We start from the raw sequence: 19,431 nt of genomic DNA, 5'->3' as shown, positions 1-19,431 counted from the left end.
AAACTAGGCATAGCCACAGGCTGGAGCACTTAGCCTTCCAAAGGGAGGGAGGGCATTCTCTCGCACACTATAAAAACGGATGGACCTGGAGGACATTCTGCTCGGTGAAATATGCCAATCGCAAAGTGACAAAGATGCGATTTCATTTAAATGCTATCTCTACCATGGTCGAATTTATACACACAGAATGAAGAGTGGCAGTTTCCTGGGGTTGGAGTGGTGGAGGAGAGTGGGGAGCTACTATATGCGAGATGAAGTGTCTGAGAGGCGGATGTTGGTGATGGGTGCACAGCACTAAATGCATAATGCCACAGGAGCGGGCCCTGTAAACAGTCACGATGGCAAATGGGTTGAAATATGTGTTTACCACAGCCAGAAATATATGTGGGTAATCGGTGGAAAGGCTCTGGACACATATCTTCCAAAAGAGAAGAGAATAAAGAAAAATAATAACAAAACAAAATGTAATCAAAGGATGGAAGAATAATGGAAAGGTGAGAGGGGGAGAAAAAAAAAAAAAGAGCCCAAACCAAACCCCTTTCATTGGAAAGTGGAGAATGATGTGCCAACCAGATAGAGGAAAATCACAGCCCTTGCGAATGACCTACCCTCATCATTTCCATGCCAGAGAGTCTCAGGTTGTTTTAAAATATACAGTCAAAGTGCTTTTGAAAAGAGACATCTACAACAATTGAATGTGAGGGTCAACCACGTCCCTTCCTGTCCTGCCCCTTCCTCCATCCTTAAAGATAGTGGCTTAGCATCTTGAAGTCCCTCAGCTCCTCCTCCCCCCTCCTCTCTCATAAAGACTCTTGTGATTACATACACAGAGATCTTGGATAAGCTCCCAATTTAACATCCTAATCACACCTTCAGATTTCCTTCTTGCCATGTAAGCTAATATATTCAAAGGTTACACCTGTAACTCCAGCATTTGGGAGGTGGAGGCAGGAGGACCAGAAGTTCAAGATCAGTCTTAGCTACAGAGCAAGTTGGAGGTTAGCCTGGGCTACATCAGACCCTGACTCAAAAATCAACCAACAAACCAACCAAATAACAACAAAACCAAGACACTTAAGGATGAGAACAACATGACCCAGAAAGGTTGACAGTCAGGGGACAGGAGGTTACCAGGAGACCGAGACATAAAGATGACTTATCCATGTTAGTAATGAGTAAACATGCCTAAAGCCAAAAGCACGTCAGACTGCAATGTGTTTGCAATATCTAGAGGTGACTGGGACTCACGTCTAGAATATACACAGAACATAGCACAAGAAAACCAACAAGAAAACATGTGGAAAACTTGAGCAGGTACGCTAGAGTCTCTGTGTTTCTTTGAATGCCACTGTTATTCTGTCCAATCACAAATAGGCACCTAGGAATTACTGGCTGGGACCAAAGCTTCTGTCCATAGTGTGTGTGTGTGTGTGTGTTTGTGTGTGTGTTTCCACACACACACTTGCCAATTCTCTTAAAATTTTGCGATTGATTGCGTTGGGCCCACTCAGATTATTGAGGACTATCATCTTTGCTTGAAGCCGGGTGATTCTGCATTTTAATTACATCTGCAGACTTCTATAGCAACATCTGGATTGTGTTTGATTGAATGGGTGGAGGCACGCCTAGCCATGCTGACGTGTTCAACTCACTGTTACAATTAGGACCTATGCAGGCTGGACTGTTACCGCTCCAGGAGTTGGGGGTACCATGGGACCATGGGGAATCCATGAAATGTGGGGCCCTCCTGAAACTGTTTCTGGGAGGCATGAGTGCTTGGGTGAGCTCCTATAAGGAGCCTAGGAAGGGGTGTGGTCTGTCCCTTTCCTGTTCGGGAAAAGCTATGATGGGAGGCTGCTTCCTTCTACAACAACTTTGCCAGGCCACAGGATGAGTGGCTCACCAGCGTCTTGATGCCCCTTCCGCATGGTGCTTTCCTGCTGCTAGGTCACAGGCCCCTGGGGTGCAGACGTAAATGGGCGGGTGGTGGAAGGTAGGTGAGCTCATGTCTGCTGCTCCTGGAACGGCAGCTGTAGGCGTCGCGTGTTTGCTTGACTTATCTTTCCCATCTGAGGATGCTCACTGATGACGGCATTCAAGAATCTTGAGGTCTGCAGGGAGAAAGCCCAGCCCAAAGCGGCCAGGTGCAAATAAAGAGCTCACATTCCCCTCTTCTCCTGTACTTGCGCTCAGTGTTCTAAGTAAAGAAGGAAAGGAATCAGGATGGGGGGCTCCCCCATGCACACTGTGCAGCCAGACCCCCACACCTGGCCATGGGGGTGGGGAGGAGTCTCATGATTCTCACTCCACAGAAAGAGTTTGCTTTTCAGCGTCCCTGTTTTTACACGATGTGTATGACCAGAGATTGAGCTTCCTCACTGGACAGAAAGATGTTAGGACGGGAGGACTTAGGCTCAGACGGACTTCCTTTGACTCTCCAGCAGTGATTGTCTAAGTGGAACATTTCCTTGTGCTCCACCCCAGACTACCGAATGACAAACTGGAGACATTGGATCCACTGTGTTTTGGCAAACCCCTCGATATTTCTGATGTGCCCCAAAGATCAAGGACCTCTCCTCTGAGGCAAGCACATCTCGAGGCCCTGACGTGCAAGTAGAGTGAACATCCTGTGGTTGCTACTATGTGTGTGGCCAAGGCACTCATGCAAGTGATTGGCAGGAATTAATTCATATTCGGCTCCCCTGGTTGCCAGGCAACTTGAATTTTTGATGTAAGCTTTTATAATGGATGGAGGAAATTTGCCTGGCCTCTTAGACTGACCAGTGAAAGCTTCCCAGTACTCTCTGATGTGGCTCAGGTAAAAGTCAAGTCACTGACCCTGAGACCTCACTGAGCCAGGAGACAAGAGTAGCCGTCTTGGCCAGGAGGAGCAGCCATTGTGGAATCCACAGTCTCTCTAGCAATGACCACAGAACACCAAGAGGAGAGCTTGGCTCTCTGCCCTCCTGGGACAGCCATCAGGGAAAAAGCTACAACTTCCAGATAGAACCACATGTGTGGACTTCCATCTATCCAAGGCTAGACCAGAGACTCGGCTTCAACCAGACTGTAAATACTGTTAGAGTTCAAGTGGCCCTTGTCTGGCTGCAGATCCGTGACCTGGGAAAATCAGGGTTTAGTTGTGTTAGTGTATCTGTCAAGGGCCTGGGGCTTTGTCCTGGTCTGGTGTCAGTTTAGTATCTCAGCTGTCAGGAGGTGTCCATGGGGCTCTATGTCAAGGAAGCCTTCCACCTTATTAGTGGGGACAACGCGGAGCCTGGCAAGGAGGCAGAAAAAGGCCGTAAAGATGATGAGATCAGTGTTGGTGGGGAGACAGCTCAACCTAGCCTTCATAGGCCAGGGTCTGATTCCCAGCACTGCCAAGAAAAAAAATGGAAAGAGGGAGTAAAATAAAGAAAGGAAAAAGAAACTGGGACTGGTGTTTGTGTTTCATACGCTCTCCTCCAGGACGTGAAGGTGAATAATGGGCAGAAAAGTCTGTCTTTCCCTGGAACCATCTGGAGCCTTGCTGAAACCCATTTATAAGACCAGAGAGAGCAAGTCTTGTCCTTGGTAGGTAGACAAGAGGTGCCCTGCCCAGATTTCCCCCATACTAGGCCTCTAACTGATCCTTTTTTTTTTCTTTCTTTCTTTTTTTGGGTGGTTTTTCAAGACAGAGTTTCTCTGTGTTGCTTTGGGGCCAGTCCTGGAACTAGGCTCTTGTAGACCAGGCTGGCCTCAAACTCACTGAGCTCCACCTGCCTCTGCCTCCCGAGTGTTGGGATTAAAGGCGTGCGCCACCACCTCCCAGCTAACTGATCCTTTTTTCCTTGTTGTCACTGTCCCCTGTCTGTCTCATCTCCTTGCACTCTCTCTTCCGGGACCTCTCCTGATGGACGACACGGTTAGACTGCCTCCCCCAGCTGACCTGTTCACTTGCTCCTGCACGCTCTCCTTCAGCCCTGTGGCCTGTGCCTCTCAGCACCTGCTCTGTCTGCCTCACCATCTGAGCTCCTTGTTTCCCTCACACCACTCTGTCCTCTCTTGTCTCTCAGATGTCCCTTGCCATCCCTGGGCCACCTTAGTTCTCAGCCCTTACCTTGCCAGAAATCCTCTCCCTTGGCTGCTCCCCAGCCAAGGCTACTGTCCAACCAGAGACTTCCTGCCTTGTCTAGCAGCCTACCCTCTCCTAGTCTGTCGGCTTTCTTCCCTGTTGCGGGTCAACCCATGTGAAAGGTCCGGCAGTTGCCATCCCGGCTTAGCAGTCTCCTGTGATGGTCAAAGGAGATGAACTCCTATGGTCCCTCTATGGAGCCAATTCTCCTTTATGATTTAATTTTTTCCTGACGGTGCCCAGAGCTTTCCCTAGCTAAGCAGACCTTCCCCTGGCCAGAACACACTGTTTTCCTGGAGATGGCCCCTGTTTTTCTCCACTTTCTAAAATCTAATAATCCTCAAAAACCTAGCTCACTTCTCCAGGGACCTGGCCTTTACCTGTCCATAGTCCTTGTCATGGTAGGGCACCTGGGCCACTTGTCTATTGTCTGGCCAATTCTCCTCAAGAGATTTTGCTGCTATTATACTCAGGGATCTTGTCAACAAACTGTTCCCAAAGGGAATCCAGCCCTGTTTGATTCTTGATCCCTCCTAGAATGTACCTGACCTAGGGAGCTAGTCAATAACTATATGCTTATGGTCTCGAATGTTCTTTTCTAGGAAGAATCAGCAATAATACACCGTCCCTCTCCTCATAGCCGTGATTAAGAAAAACCAAGCCGTTCAAAACCGATAGACCAAGGCAATTACAAAGTGTTCCCTGTTGCCACCATCTTGGCTCTCAAAGAATGAATGTTGACCAACAGGATCAAAGCTTCATGCTAAGCACCCTGCAAATGTGCGCTGTTAGTCTCCGAGCAATCCCTCAGGGCTGTTCATAGTTACTGCCATTGCCACAGCTTTACCCACACAGAAATGACACTGGGACTGGCTTGTCATCATCTAGTTCACAGCATTTAAACAAGCAAGTTCAGGTTCCATGCAACACTCAGGCTTCAGACTTGCCTTTGAGAAAAACCCTGGCCCCATTGTATTATAACAGCGTCTGTTGACTAAACAAAACACCACAAGCTGGGGTGCTTAAAACAACAGGGATTTATCTTCTTTCGTGTTTGAAGGCCAGAGATAAAAAAAAAAAATCAAGTGTGAATCAAGTTGGTTCCCTTGAAGGCTGAAGGCAAACATTCCAATCTCCTTCCTTCTAGAGACAGTCAGAGGTCCTGGGTATTCCCTGACTTGTAGACACACTGTTTCAGTTTCTGTCTTCACTGTCACCATGTCCCTGCCTCAGTGGCTTTCTATCCAAACATCCTCTTATGGGCAAAAGCCAGTGGGCTCAAACCTCCTCTATTTCAATAACCCAACACCATCTTGATTATAGTTTCAAAGACCCTCTTTCCAAATAATACCAGATGTCAGGAGTGAGGATGCTTACGTAGCTTTCTGGAAACCACGATTTAACCTGTAATACCCAGCAAGGAGGCTGGGGACAGAGAATGTCCTTAATGTTTTATGTGAGTCCTAAAAGGATTGGAGCAAGACCATAGCAAAGTGTACTAGGGAGCACTTGTAAGGCTGGGGGGTGGGGACGAAAACGGTGTGGAGACTTGTGAGGGTGCACAGCTTGCCTTCCCTGCCACAGTCACCCACACACGACCTTCGGGTTCATGCCTTTGGTACTTGGTTGGTTAAAATCTGAGCAACAGTGGCAGGACCCTCTCATGGGCTCCTGGAGGTTACTAGGAGGTTGTGTTCACAGTTTAAGGCAGAGAGGCATTTCTTTCCCCTGAGGTGTCTGATGGGGTGCAGAGATCTGAACACTGGGTAAGAGCTTTTTTCTGCTTCCTACCGCCCTCTTCCTTGCCTCTTTTCCTGCTTTTCCTGCAGGGAGGGTGGAACAGTCGGCTCTGCTGAGTGTTACATCCTTCCTGATGTGTTTTATTTTGTCTGAATATCTTTTTGTTTATTTGTTTGTTTGTTTGGCTGATATTTTTTGGTTGTTGTTGTTGTTTGTTTTGTTTTTGTTTTTAGAGACAGGGTTTCTTTATATAGCCTTGGCTCTCCGATACTCACTCTATAGACCAGGCTAGCCTTGAAATCAGAGATCTGCTTGCCTCTGCTTCTCAAGTGCTGAGATTAAAGGTGTGTGCCATCACCACCCAGCTTTGCCTGAATATCTTATCCTGGCTCAGATGGACCTGCTTGCACAGGGCCAAACTTGCAGGGGACTGACATCACATTTGGGGTGGTGGGACTTTGGCAGGGACATGCCTGTAAAGACAGCCTGTAGTTCTGTGAGTCCCCTGGCAGGCTGGAGAGGGGAGCAGGAGGTGACTGTGGTAGAGTGTTAGTGTGGATGTTCCTGTAAAAGAACAAGCGTGTCTTACAGGGACTGCTGATTACAGAGAAGGTGGTCTCTGAGCAGTGGGTGGGGGCAGCGCTCACCTGTGGTGTGCAGGTGTTGGCTCTGGAATGCCTTTACCTGGAGAAGGACTTTTACTTGGGAGCAGTCAGAGGAGATAGTGTTGACAATGAGTGGGGCCGGGGACCCACTCGGGAAGGATGGACACCCAACACACATGCTCCTCAAGTCCTCTCCTCATGTCTCTTATTCATCTGTTCAGAGACCCACTACTGAGCGCTGGAGCCCCACTGTGGCTTCTGTGGCTTCCAGCAAGTGCATTAAGGTTTCTTCCAAGGCCTCCTGGGAGCCGCTGTTGCTGTGGAGATGAACGGGTGGTGGGTGAGCACACAGGCTGCCCTGAACAAGGCTTTCCCTGAATGAAGGTTCTTTCCCATCCTGCCCGGACACTGACTAATTTCTGATGGAACTTTCTTGGCTCTCCACTGGGTTCCCCAGGGGCACAGCTTAATACCCTCTGCTTCTCATGCCCAGAAGAAACTCGACAGCCCATTGTCTGCCAAAACAAACCTGTGGGAGGGGGAAGGACCAAAAGTCAAAACTGAGTCTGAGGCTTCGCTTCTCCACATAGAGATGGATCTGTTGGGAGCTCTGGGCTAGAAATAGCCCCTGGGATTCTGAAGAGAGTAAAGGAATCAATCCACAAGGATTTGCTAAATAAATTTCTTTGTCTCCAGAATTTTTAGGGGGAGGTGAATGGGTATAGTGGAAGAAAAGCACCTGCTTCTACAATGAATTTATAACCCAATTTGATAATTTTTATGTGCACTTAATACTAGGTTAGGGGTGGCTGGGTAACTAGGGTGTCATTCACTTGGCATTTATTCCTGCCTTCGCTCTGTTGTCAGTATTTATGGCGAGGATTTCTTCTTCCTCATGCTTACCGTGCGTCTGTGGTCATTCCCTTCCCATCCTGCTGGCAACAGGTGTGTCCTGGGTGCCAGGAGCGCTGTAGGGTCCGGAACACTCAGGGTGGCTGTAATTGCAGTCTGGGCTCAGCTCCCTGAAGGAACCATGGAGAACTATAGTTCAAGGGACATCCTTTGACCCTAGACTGGTGAGTAGAAGTTCGTGGAAAGAGGGGCTAGGAAGGTGGATCCGTCGGTGAAGCGCTTGTCGAGTAGCATGAGGAGCTGAGCTTGAGCCTAAGAATCCACATTAAAAAAAATAGGACAGAACCGAGTGTGGTGGTGTGGGTGCTTGTAACCGCAGCGCTGGGTGAGAGAAAGTGCAGAGGCAGGGGGATCCCAGGAGCTTGCGACCAATCAGTTTATCCTACTTCTCAACCTCTTGGTCAGTAGGAGACCCCATCTCAGAACAACTGAGGTTGTTCTCTGGCCTCTTACGCACATACACAGATGCACCCACGCATGTACGTGCTCTCACACGCATGTGCGCACGCACACACAGGATGGTAAAGAGCCCTCAAACGAGAGCGTTTCTCATCATCGTGTGTTGCCCAACAACACATCACCCGGTGTGGGAGGGAGCAGCACCCTTTCCATTTCGTTACACATTTCAGCACTTAGCACCCAGCACTGAATGTAGGTTGGGTTGGGACCTTAGAGGCCAGTTGTGGCCCCTGTGATGGGAGCTCCGGGAGAGGGGAAGGTGGGCGAGAGTTAGGGAACGGAGGGCACTGTAGGCTGGACACTGGGTTATCATTTCACCCAAGCTGGTGGGACCCCCACAGGCTTGTCACTGTCTCGGCAAACTCTGGTTTCTATTCTCAGATCATGCTGCCACCTAGAAGTCTTTTCCTACAGAATCCAAAGGCAAACTGACGGGGGCTCGTGGAAGTCGGGAAAGTGGCTGCCTTGGAGCTGAGGCAGGTGGAAATGAAGAAACCCCAGGGAGCTTTGGGGATGCTGGGAACGATCTAGTTTTTATTATGGGTCCCTTAAGTGTAGCCGGGATGGGAACCTTTTCCAAGCTGTATTCTTACAACATATGCGTTTTCTGGGTGAATGTCATACTTCAATAAGAGGGTTCTCAAAAGACTTCCCTGGCTGGTGTTTGAAGAGTAGATAGGAGCCGGGTGTGGTGGCACACACCTTTAATCCCAGCACTTGATAGACAGAGACAGGTCTCTGAGTTTGAGGCCAGCCTGGTCTATGAACTGGGTTTCAGGACAGCCAGGACTACACAGAGAAACCCTGTCTCAAGAGAGAGAGAGAGAGAGAGAGAGAGAGAGAGAGAGAGAGAGAGAGGATAAGGAGAGAGTAGGGGTGTGAAGGAAATGTGACAGAGGGTGGCCCTGTGAGAGCTGCTGGTGGCAGGGACTGGAGAGGACCGAAATGGATGAATATGGCAAATTTGAGATTTGGCTAGGATACACCAGGGGCAAAATTTAGAATCCAGAAGAGACTGTAAGAAGGCATGAATGGTATGGGGCACGGACTTGATGGGAAGTCAATGGGAATAGGAAGGACACAGTTGATTTGAAGAGGGAGGACTTCAGGAAGTAGCCAAGCTCCCACAGGTGGGTGAAAGAGTCCCCTAAGGAAAGTATGCGTGGAGGCACAGACATCCTGGGTACCATTACATCCAGGGGAGAGTGAAGAAATCTTTTACAAAGAGTTTTACAGTGGAAGCAGACAGCTAGAGAAAACGGCATCACATAGTCCACTGTTGATCCTTGTTGAATTAGCTGGGAATATGTTGGCGGAGAATGCTCATTCGTTTCCCAGCCGCCCAGACCCAAAATAATCACACAGAAACTGTATCATTACAACACTGCTTGGCTAGCTCTTATATCTTAAATTAACCCATTTTTATTAATCTGTGTATTGCCATGTGGTTGTAGTCTACAAGTAAGTTTCCAGCATCTGGCCTCTTTCTCCTGTGGAGGTCACATGGCTTCTCTTTGACTCTACCTACTCTCTCCTCCTCTCTCTGCTTGGAATTCCAGCCTTATTTTATTCTGCCCTGCTAGTAGTCCAAAGAAGCTTTTTTATTAACCAATGGTATTCACTGAATACAGAGGGGAATCCCACATCAGGTGTATTTGTGCACTCCTGTGATCCTGACACTTGGGAGGTAGGAGTTCGAGGCCAGCCTGGGTTATACAGCTAGTTCCTATATAGCCCAGAGGTTGGGAGGGGATGGAGAGGAAAACAGAGGAGAAGAGAGAGGGAGAGAGAGAGAGAGAGAGAGAGAGAGATAAGAGTCCTATAGAACTTGGGTTTGGTGGATCCATTGATGTCATGTCATGGTCAGGAGCTGTATCCTCAGCAAACACAGTTCCTGCGCTCCCAAGAGCAGACATTGTGGTAGAACGGAAGGGTGGTAAGGCTTGGTGTCTGTGGTCTGCTATCATTCACCAACGGCAAAATGAGATGCTTTTGCATGTTCCCCTGGCCCTTCCTCACCTTCTCCACTGGCACAAGGAATCACTCATTCCCTAGGGGCATGTGAGATTAACTAGGTTTGCAAGCCTGTGCTGAGTCTGTGCTATGTGTTGGTCTGTAGGAGTAAAAGGGAGAACATTCCAAGTGAAAACCAGAGAAAGGAAAACAAGTAATAGAGACAAGATGGTGTGAGGGCTGTAAGTGCCACCCCTCAGAGCCTTCCTGGTGGCCATGCCCCAGTTATGAGGCCACAGCACCCCTCCCTTGAGGTCAGCTCCAAAGGTCCTAGACTCGTGTGAGTCTGCATTTGGATTACAGTTTGCAATTTCTCTGTCTGAAAAACTGGCTGCCCTTTGCTTAAAGGCAGGAAGGGACGTGCTTTATCTTCAAACCCTTCCAGGATGTGAGAAAAAATATTGACATCCCATCTTGTTACCAGAACAAAGATGAGGAAGGATATAAAATAGCAAGAGTTTCCATATTCACAGGGTCTGAATGTCCTCTCCCTGCAGTAAATGCATTCAAAGCACGTTGCCCAAGTGCGGCTTCATTTCAACTTAACAAGTGCTCCAAGCCAACTTCCCCAAAACACAAGATGGTACTTGTTCTCCATTAAGGAGTGTTTTACTGTCTTAAAAATAAAATAAAATAAAATAAATCCCTCAGAATCTCTGGAAAAGAATGAAATCGAGCATATATTGACATGAACGCCAGTGGTAACTTTGCTTCCAAGTATTTATTTGCCAGGAAACGAAGCTTCCAGTTAATATGATAAATCCATAGGGCCTCACATGCTCACATTTTAATCCCTCTTAGAACTTTTTTTTTTCTTCCCAAATCTGTGACTTTGAAACCACAGAACCCGGATGTCACCCTCAGGCAATCTCTCACAGTTTGCTCTTCCCTGTCACCCTTCCACCCCTCCTTCCTGGTGCCGAGTATCAGACAGGCAGCCCCATCCCGGGGCGGGGGCAGACCTGAGCAGCCTAGAACAGCCAGCACAGCAGGCCTTTCAGGGTGCCTGGTGTGGCTGGGAGCTCAAAAGCACCTCTGCTTCTCTCTTTTATGCCCTGGTTTTAAAATGAGGACGCATTGTGGAAAGCCACAGGTTTCATTTCCACAGCAAGCAGATGGATCCTTTGACTTCAAAGGATACCCCAGGACTCCATCTTATCAAAGACCCTTTCTAGTGATAATACAATCCCAGGTCCAGCTCCCCAAGTTGCCTGCTTCCCTATGAAGGAACAAGGAAGTGTATTGCAATCTTCTGTGTTCTGACTCTGTTTTTTGTTTGTTCATTTTAACTTCCAAGAGCCAAGAGGATACTGTCTTATCAAAGGCCTTCTCTAATGTATAACAATAGTAATAATCGTGACGATACTCTGACTTATTTTTCCTCCAAAGGACACCAGCTTGGAGCCTGGGCTGGCTATTTTGAATCTCTGAGTGTTATCTTGTGCAGACATTTCTTCCTGTATGGAAATATACTTGATTTCCTGAATCACTTTGTAAGAGAAGCTTCCTCAGTGGGGCACCGGGCTTTGCCCTGCAGAGGGTACAGGAGGCTTAAGCGGGCTCAATGACTGTATAGATACTTCTGATTCTTTCATTTATTTCCTTCACCTTTTGGAAAAAGTAAGAGAGACTCCCCATCCCTCTTCCAACAGTGAGGACCTCTCAGATGGGTCCCACAGGCTCCAACAGCCCCTCTCCTTTTTCAGCTTTCTGAAAAGTCTGATGACATTGACTGGTGCAGTCTGGTGTCTTGAACCTGGGACCTCCCCATTCAGCTCTTAGCCACTGGTGAACTACCAGGCAGCAGGAGGATGAGCTGGGAGCAGGGGAGTGAAAGTGGGGGTGAGCATACATCCAGAGTCAGTACCATTATCAAGCCAAGTGTCTGCCATCAGAGGCACACCTCACTCTCTAGAAGATTCCGCCAACTGGATAACACCGTCATGACCCGAGTGTGTGGGGGAGAAGGAGATCTGTTTATACTTTGGAGGTTGACAGTTTAGTCCACTGCCCAGGATATAATAGATGGTACTTTATTGATGTGTTTGACGCCACTGTGACATGAAAGTACACCCACACCACCACTCTGTCTTCCAATTGCAGTACAGTGTTCAATAAACTTTATGAGATAGCTAATACCTTGTTATGAAATATGAAATAGTCTTTCTCTTAGGTGATTCTGCCCCATGGTACCATCCCATCCCAAAGCTGAGTGTGAGCTAGGTTAGAAACATGGTATACATTATCTATGTAGAATATTCTTTGTGAGGAGTTTATTAAATATGCTTCTTAGAGCCTGTCCTTTTTTTTTCATTGAAAAAATGTGGGCAGAAGGTTGGGAATAGATTGGATTTGCAATTCAAGATGGCAGACTGAGCATATGTTCATCTCTCTTCAGCTCCAGCCTCCCCATTGTGATGAAAATAATGATTAAGTATGATAAAAAAAAGATATCAGAAACAATTAAAAAGGGGGAGACACTATGAATGGATTAAACAACTCAGTACTTTCTGTGGAATGGACAAGAGCTGGAAAGTTTTGATGGGTGGGATAGAGTGGGAGGGGCAGACTCCCTGGTTCCTTCAAGGGGCTTTCAGTTGTGGGGAACGTGAGGCCTGCCACAGCCCAGAGGCAGCAGGTATAGAATCTGCAGGTGTGTCATGAGGCAGAAAACTCAATTCTGGGGGTGAGGGTCAGCAGAGAACAGCCCTTTACCCAGGAAAAACCCAGCTACCCTTTGCTCGTGGATCAAGAGCACTATCTTGTGTGTGGAGGGGGAAGGGGTGTTTCCAGGAGGCAAGCCCTGTTCCTATGACTTCCGCTTTGCTTGTTACAAAGTGGGGTGGTCTAACAATAATGAGGGTACTGACAGAAGTATGAAAAGTTGGGAGGGACAGGGAGAAGGCACGTCTAAGTGAGCAGACTCCCCGTCCATGAAGGCGCATAGTCTACAACGACAGAACAAGAGATTCTATACTGAACATAGAGGGCTGAGATGGTGTCTGGGAGAAACAGAAAACCTAAGCTATGGGGCGGCGGGACCCAGTTGCATCTGAGTGCCCGCTGGCTCTGTTACTCTGAGCCCTTCTGAACTGTTGAGTTTCTTAAGCATATGAACGTTATTATATTGATTCTAAGATGAAGGGGGGAAATAAAATGCATAGAGAAATATGAACAGATTTTAATATCCCAAGTGGGACCTGGTTTGTGGAGGCCAGGAGTCCCTGCAGGCCAGAGCTGCTCAGGCCCAGCTGGGGGTTCAGTGTGGTTTGAAATCTCCTTGCCAAGAAGTCCATTTCTCTGAGCAGTAGTAATTCCTGATGGCCTGGCTCATAGCCAGCTCCAGCTTAGAGACAAAAGAAGAAGAGTGGTCTCTGAGGCCAGATGTGTGTGTGTGTGTACATGCATGTATACACGAGTATATGTGCATCTGTATGTATATATGGTGTGTATGTATGCGTATGTGTAGAACACCTGTATACAGATGTATGGAGGCCACAGATCAAGAGGTCAGCTTCAAGTGTTAGCCATTCATTTTGTTGCTGTTGAGGCAGCATCTTTGTCTAGGACCTGGGTCTCCTCTATTAGGGTAGGTTGGTTAGCCAGCAAGCTCTAGGGATCCTGCTGTCTCTGCCGTGGCTGTGCTGGGCTTACAGTGCACAGCACTACAACTCAGCTATTTGGGGTTTTATGTGGGTTCCGGGAGTTGGTTAACTGCTGATGCAAACACTTTATAGGCCAAGCTCTCTTCCAGGCCCTCTCTGAAGTCGAAGAAGCTAAAGCAGGCTCAGAGGACTCAGAGCAGCTTGGGCACACCCCGGAACCACCCAACGCTCTGGTGGAGCGAGGGGAAAGTTTCTCTATGTCCAGTTTTTCCCTTCCTTCCTTCCTTCTTTCCTTCCTTCCTTCCTTCCTTCTTCCCTCCTTCTCTTCTTTAGGAAGGACTGCTTCTTCTCATCCACCCTGACAGTTTCTTTGAGAAGCAGACAGCTACCATCTAGGGATGGAAAAGCTGGGAGGTCACCACCTGATGCTCAGCCAGGCCACCCTCAGGCTGCCTAAGGCATTTAATCCTGCTATCCAGCTCCCATCATTGTCCTGAATCACCTTAGCAAAGTCACATCCTAGTGGTCATAAAGACTCCCAAGAGCAGAGTTCTACTTCCCTGAGATGAACGTGTACAAAATCAGAGCTGAGTGGCAGCAGGGCAGACATTGTCTGGGCTGTAACCCTCTGGGCACATGTCAGACTGCGTGGCAGCATCATAACCTGCCAGAGTTTCTATGCTCTGATGCCAGGACCTCATAGCTCCAATGTCTAGTACAGGAAAAAACATGGGTTGTGAAAATGATAATGAAGACAAACCAAAGCTTGTCTAGGGTGTCCTTTGACCCTTCCCCTATTATCGTGAGTTGTCAGAGTTCCCTACTCACCCCCAGTGCTTGCCACTGCCATTGTCCTCCGCACATCACTGAAACTTGCCTTGGGCCAGGGATACTTCATTCTACTGTCATGGGCTTCCTCTAGCCTTTCTTAGGTCACTGGTCTTAATGGCCAATCCAGTTTCTCTGTCTCTCTCTTTTTCACCCTCCCCACCAGAGCCTCCATAACTGTTAGGACTGAGGAACAGGGCTGGAGGAGTGGAGCTGTGAGCATGGCTTTCATATTTGGGTGTTCGAGAGCCTTCCTCACATGCAGCCCTGCAAGAAAGTTCCCAGCAAGGACGTGTTTGCTGACTTTCTCTGCAAGATGTACCTACAAGAGTACTGTGTTAAGGATACATACACCACACACACACACACACACACACACACACACCCTGTAAACCTAGGTGTTTGCATTAGTATAGACACACAAATCTAAATATTTACATGAGTTTTGAACCATTCAGCATAGGCCCCTTGAATAAACAAACATTTCCCAACATTGCCAATGCTCATAGTTTAAAACAAAAACAAAACCAGAAGGCTGTTTGTAGAATGTCCTTCAAAACGTCAGAATATTATTTGGAAACCCTTCATGCTTGTGACTTTGTCTTCAAAGGAATTTTCCTTTAGTCAACTTTATTGAGGCCTAGTTTGCCTACAATAAAATGCGCAGACCTTAAATATAAATGTAGACGATTTCAGCCACATCAGAAAGCCCCTGTATACACAGTTGCAAATCTTCAACTTTTGTAGTGTGGGTTTGGAATACTCAAGTGCCATTCTGAGGAAGGCAGGTAAGCTAGGGGACAGCAGGCCCATGCTTACCAATTATAGCCACATCAAAGGGGAATTTTATAAATAATCAAGACCGGTCATTTCAATGAATGTGCAATGCCCTGAATATTACACACCTCCAATGGGGTTTCCCTGTGACGTCCTGACTGTCCTGGAACTTGCTCTATAGACCAGGCTGGCCTCGACCTCACCGAGATCTGCCTGCCTCTGCGTCTGCTGGGATTAAAGGTGTGCGCCACCACCACTGGGCTCCTGAGTGGCTCTCTGCTGGCTAAATAGTCCAGAGTATAGGTTATTGCAGTGTTCTGAAGATGCGATGCTCCCTTTGTTCCTCCCAGCATTTTGTTCTGTTTACTCCTCCCACCTATCCTCTAACCAATAAAATGGGCCAGGGCAGTGCCTTTATTAGCCAATGACCTTCCTCCATCATTTCCCCTTTTTCGGTTTAAACAAAAAAAAAGCTTTAACTTTAACATAGCAAAATTACATATAACAAAACAGTTATCAAGTAAAAGTTACAATAATCTTTATCATAACTAAGGAAAACTATAACTATAACTAACTATTCTTAACTCCATCAAAGACTCCAGAAAGATATATTACCTAAGTAAACAAGAACTAAGAAACTTCAAACTCTAGAAATGACAAAGACATCTCGCTGCCTGGACAGTCACCCAAAGTTCTTTTGTACCATTGGGGCATCCATCTTCAGCCTTCAGGCCCATGGTATCCAGCAGACATTTCCATAAAGCAGGAAAATTCAAAGTCAGTTCAGTCACTATCTGTTGTGTCCTGCAGAATGTCTCGCAGACTCTTTCAGAATGAATCAGGAACCCCGAAAGATCATCTCACCAAAGGCAAGTTCAGTAGTCCTCTCTCTGCGGGTTCTCTGTGTCCAGTTTATGCAATACTCCAGGCAAGAGCAGTTTCTTGCCCAAATGGCTATCAAAACTCCATAACGAGCCTCTTCGATGCCCATCTTCCTCTTGAAGTAGATTGGTGCTGCCAGGAGCAGAGTGTCTCATTGTCATGAAAAGTCCTCAGTTATTAAAACATTAAATGTCCTATTCTGTAATCTTTGAAAGACATGAAGAATGTCTATCTAAAATATATCTCTATATATCTAGAAAATCTAACTAACATGACTACAAGCTTTACTATTATCGATGATTATCCATTAACAACCTATATTTCTTAATTATACAGTACATATTTAAATGAACTACACAATCACAATACCTTAATCAAAATCAGAAACACTTATACATATAGCAAAATTGACCGTAAATCTCTATCAATAAAGCAAAATCTATACTAATGCAAATTATTCATACCTATATCATATCCCCCTTTAAATGTAAAAGGACGTTTATAAACCATATTTGGGAACATGGGCGCAGTTTTTTCTCTCCAAACTGCTTCCTGCTGAATGGGGGCGTCATTAATTAGGTCTTTCATGGTATAACCTGTGTGCTACTTTCATCTCAGTTGGCAGTTGAGCGAAGCAATTTTCTGAAGATGTTCACTGCAACCCTTCAGGAGGACGTGGTCCATCATACCACATCAGAATAGAAGAAATGAACAGCGTCTCATCCTCTGTGAAAACAAAATAAGAAACTCCTTTCCAAAGTATCATATCCTTAGATCCAAATTCATAATATCTATGTTGGATTAGTTCAGCAGTATTTATAAATAAATATCTTTTAACAGCTTTTGCTCTTTCCTCAGCATTCAAACAATTCAAAGAGAGCATAATAGCATACAGTATCAAAATTCTCTGTGTATTTTTCATCTTTGTGCAGCTTTGTTTTAACCTCTATTTAGTTTATTTTTACTTTTAACTTTTTGCTTTTTGAGATAGGTTCTCTGTATCTTTGACCTGAAGTAACTCTGTAGACCAGGCTGTCTTTGAACTCTCAGAGATCCACCTGTCTCTGCCTCCCAGGCATTCGGGATTAAAGGTGTACACTACTACACCTTGAACTCACAGAGATCTGTTTGTCTCTGCCTTCTAGGCACTGGGATTAAAGGCGTGTGTTACCACACACAATAACTCTCTTCCCTTTTTTGTTTTTTACTTTAAGAACTTCAACTTTTAGTCTGCATATATTTTTAACACATTTTAAACCATTCAGAAATTTTCTCTGTCTTTGAATCTCTCTTTACTGTATATCTCTCTTTTTCTGACCACATGAATCTTTAATTTATCAAGCAATCTCAGTAGGACTAAAGGCGTGGTTTTGCCAGCTAGATCCAGTCCATTCCTTAGCTTTCCAGCCTCATGGCGGATATACAGGCTGTAGCCATGTTTACTGCAACAATTGTATGGCATTTCAAGGTCCCTGCCAGCAAGTGAGCTACAACAGACAACACTCAAGTCCTCTCTCTGTAGCCGGCCCTCCTGCCTCAAACAGTCAGAGTTTGCCCTGGCAGGATGGTCCAGAAAGCCGGCATTTTTAAACGGCGCAGCTTTTTTCCTGCTACAGCTGAAAACCGAAAAGCATGCATTCAGCTTTTCGTCAACACCATTTAAGTGTTTCGTGGCAGGACCTCTTAAGAGCTGCAGGGTTTTGCAGCTGAAGCTGAGTCAGGAAGCCTCTCTTAGATGAGGTGCTTGCTTGCCTCTAGCAAGCAGAGTAGAACCGAGAAATTGCTGCTACCAAGAAACCAGGCACAATGCTTTCATTTTGTTCTAGAATTACTTCCCAAGCTGTCTCAGGCTTTATGTGGAAGCAGTTGTCCACGTGGGCGCCATATGAAGTAATAGGGGCGGCGGGGCTGCGTTCCCAACACCCCAGCCGCCTGCCCGGCTAGCTCAGTCGGTAGAGCATGGGACTCTTAATCCCAGGGTCGTGGGTTCGAGCCCCACGTTGGGCGCCATATGTAGTATTGGGGCGGCGGGGCTGCGTCCCCAGCACCCCGGCTGCCTGCTCAGCTAGCTTATGCCCCGAAATAACAACACACAAACTGTATTCATTTAAACACTGCCTGGCCCATTCTCTTCTAGGCTAATTCTCACATATTAATTTAGCCCATTTATAATCATCTGTGTGTAGCACCCCAAGGTGCGCTTACCAGGGAGATTCTAGCCTAATCCATCCTGGGTCTGAGCTTCATCCCGGGAGCGGGGCATGGCGTCTCTCTCTGAGGCGTCTGCCCCCGAGAGAGCTGTGGAGTCTCTGAGCTCACTTCCTGTTCCTCCCAGCATTTTGTTCTGTTTACTCCTCCCACCTATCCTCTAACCAATAAAATGGGCCAGGGCAGTGCCTTTATTAGCCAATGACCTTCCTCCATCATCCCTTGACCGTTCTGAACCAGACATTGCTTCAAGCACAGGGGATTATTCGTTCTGAAAAATCTCCTGTCACCTCTTCTCCTGGAAGTCTATAGCCTGTTGGGGAAATATCAACAAACAAGAAATCGTATGTGCCGTATAATTCGTGGAATCCAGAAATGCCTAGAGAAGGAACGAAGAGAGAACACAGAGCTAGAGAGCGGTTGATAGTAGTAATCCCTAGAATACGGTCTTTGTTTACTTTTCTTTATCTCTCTGTGAGGTGTTCTGGAGAGGTCTATTGTCTGTTAAATGGGATGGAGTGGAGCACTTAGCTGTTTATAGGTAAAGAAGGGTGGGTCATAGTTCTGTAAAGTTCAGTGGGATAAAGAACTTACTTCGAAAGCAGAGGGCCAGAGTTCAGTCTCCAGCACCCAAGTGAAAAGCCACATGTGATGGTGGTGGGGTGTGTGTGTGTGTGTGTGTGTGTGTATAAGCCCAGTGCAGGGGAGGCACACTAGGAGCTCCCTGGCCAGCAAGCCTAGCCTAACCTACCAGTTCCAGGTCCCGGTGAGAGACCCTGCCTCAAAAAAATCAAGGAAGATGGCTCCTGAGGAACACTTGGGGGTTGGCTTCAAACCAGTTACACACACACACTCACACATACTCACACACACAGAGATATGAGGGAAATTGGCTTAAAGCTGAGCAGGTCGTTAATGAAGGATTTCTCAGAGCCTTTGCCACGCTAATGTAATTGCAGGTTTTCATGGGGGAACGTTCTAGTACACCCCAACCTCCAGGGAATTCCATTGGATTTGGAGCATGTGCAGCAAGGGGCCGCTTCTGTAGCAGCCTGGGGATATAGCACCATTCAGCTCCCACATCTCATGGTCCAGAGCTGAAAGCCATAGAGAAGTTCATTTCTAGGGGTGAGGGGAGAATGAGTTAGGGCAGCTTGTGGGCCCAGCATGGTGCCAAGAGTCCTAACCACACCCCTTGGGTAATCCTTTCAGTAGGGTTTTACAGTCGCTGGGTGCTGTTACAAGAACTGTGGCTCAGAGTGACCCTGTTGGTAGCCACGGGTTTCTT

The 19,431-nt window shown here is 46.9% G+C and overlaps 1 protein-coding gene and 1 non-coding gene across 2 annotated transcripts in view; both read left to right on the top strand.

The window, feature by feature from the left end:
* Positions 1–19,431, top strand: part of Slco2a1 (solute carrier organic anion transporter family member 2A1) — a 76,516-nt gene that overhangs the window by 15,009 nt on the left and 42,076 nt on the right. The gene's annotated exons all lie outside the window — the stretch shown is intronic.
* Trnak-cuu lies at positions 17,870–17,942 on the top strand. The gene has a single exon. It is a non-coding gene; the product is annotated as a tRNA-Lys (tRNA).

The sequence above is a fragment of the Microtus oregoni genome, unplaced genomic scaffold, assembly GCF_018167655.1.
Source record: "Microtus oregoni isolate MIOR12 unplaced genomic scaffold, Mior012 000028F_ref0000031, whole genome shotgun sequence".
NCBI lineage: Eukaryota > Metazoa > Chordata > Mammalia > Rodentia > Cricetidae > Microtus > Microtus oregoni.
This window is presented reverse-complemented; position numbering and strand designations above follow the sequence as displayed.